Here is a 2,389-nt window from a genome sequence, read left to right on the forward strand (position 1 = left end):
TTGTTTACTCTTGGACCCATTTCCTTCTCTTTTTGGAAGTTTGGGCAACCCACAAAGCTCTCCTCCAGCACCACATTTCAAATGCATTGATTTTTTTCCCTCGTAGCTTTTGTCACTCTCCAGCTTTTACAACCAAACATATAGAATCATAGAATCATAGAGATGGAAGAGACCACAAAGGCCATCCAGTCCAACCCATTTCTGCCATATAGGAAATCACAATCAAAGCATCCCTGACAGATGGCCATCCAGCCTCTGTTTAAAGAAATCACGCTCTGTTGTGTTTGGAAGGAGACCGCAGTAACCATAGGACCAAAGCATTAATCTGCCATGCCAGAAAATAATGCTCAAGATTTTGTAGCATAGACTCCAATCATACATGAAGAGAGAAATCTCAGAGGTGTAAGCAGGGTCCAGGAAAGGAAGAGACACTAGGGACCACATTGCAAACATACAGTGGATAATGAAGTGCACCAAGGAATTCCCAAAGAAAATCAGCATGCGCATCATAGACTCTAGCAAATCCTTTGACTGCATTAATCATGAAAAGCTATGGAACGCTTGTCAAGAAATGGGAGTGCCACTACACCTGATAGTCCTGATGAGGAGTCTGTACTCAGGACAAGAGGCTACTGCTAGAACAGAACAGGCAGAAACAGAATGGTTCCCAATTGGCAAAGGAGTCAGGCACCCTACTTGTTCAACCTGCATGCAGAAAACATCATACGAAGAACAGGTTTAGACTCAGAAAAAGGAGGAGTGAAGATGGGAGGAAGGAACATCAACAATCTTAGATATTGGACGACAACATATTACTAGTGGAAAACATCACAGGCTTGGAGCAATTACTAAGGAAGGTCAAAGATGCAAGTGCAAAAGCAGGCTTAATGCTGAACGTAAAGAATGTTCTCTCAAAGATAAAGACCGCGGAAGAAATACATAAATTCAACCTAAACAGAAATAGAAATAAAGACTTCCTGTACCTAGGATCAAAGTCCTCCAATACAACCACATTTGCTCAAACCCAAAAGACTGAGATTCAAAACTCTTGGATTCACAACAGGCATTTCTCACAATTCCCACCTGAGGAGGTGAAGAAACAAATTGGGAAGGCATCCCAGGGACCACTTAGTACAAGACGGATCAAAAACACAAAATGACGGAGGAGGAGGAGGAGGAGGAGTTATTCATTTTGATTCCACTTTTTCCCAAGACTGAGTCCCAAGGTGGCTTACAAAAATTAAATACAGATAAAAGTGTATACAAAGACATAAGTAAACACACTCACAAATATTGTTAAAATGAAACAAAACTATCCATGGAACTGAAACCGTTGAAGTGTGTAAAGAAGACAAAATACAAAAATCAGTGGAACAGCACACTGTTAAAAGTCCTTGGCTTTGTTTCCTAAAAGCCAGCTGAAAGAGAAAAGTTTTCCTCTGCCAAGAGAAGACTATCCTAACCTCATTGGAGTTGCAAAGCCTGGGAGCAGCTACTAAGATGGTCCTCTCCTACATTCCCACCCAACTCATCTCCAAAGGCTAGAGATAGGAGAAAGAATAGTAAGTAAGTAAGTAAATACATAAATAGTAAATAAAACCAGGGCCTTTTGAGAATGACCGATGCAATACTACACCAGGAGATGTCGCTACAAGACGCAGCTGTGATCGTCTCCCATCCAGCACTCTCCACAACCCAACTTTTCACACCTTTTGCTTCTTAGTGGAGAACAGAATCAGTAGCAGATAATCTATAGGCTTTTTGTGGGTTTTTTGGGCTGTGAGGCCACTTTCTAGAAGAATTTATTCCTAATGTTTTGCCTGTGTCTGTGGTTGGCATGCTAGATAGCTACAGATGCAGGCGAAACAATAGGAATAAATTCTTCTAGAAAGTGGCCTCACAGCCCAAAAACCCACAAACAACTATGGATGCTGGCCATGAAAGCCTTTTACTTTCTGCAATTTGCCTGTAAGGGGAAGCATATCGGCAGGCATCCTATCTTAATTCATTGGGAAAGGAGAGAATACACGTGAGAGCCAGCGTGGCATAGTGGTTTCAGTGTCAGACTATCTCTGGAGAGCAGGGTTCAATTCCCACTCGGCCATGAAACCCAGTAGGTGACCTTGGGCAAGTTACTCTCTCTTGGGGTGACCAGATGTCCCAAGGAGGGCAAGACACTGCAAAACCCAGGACAGTCCAGAAAAACGTAGAGCATGACCAAATAAAGGCTAAAAACACTGATATAAAAGTAAATGCATGCTTCTTGGTCATGTTCAAACTGGAAGACATATAAGAACAGAGGTGAACCTATCATGGGTTTTTCTTGACAAGATTTGTTCAGAGCAGGATTTACCATTGCCTTCCTCTGAGGCTGAGAGGTTGTGACTTG

Source organism: Sceloporus undulatus, chromosome 3, assembly GCF_019175285.1.
Source record: "Sceloporus undulatus isolate JIND9_A2432 ecotype Alabama chromosome 3, SceUnd_v1.1, whole genome shotgun sequence".
NCBI lineage: Eukaryota > Metazoa > Chordata > Lepidosauria > Squamata > Phrynosomatidae > Sceloporus > Sceloporus undulatus.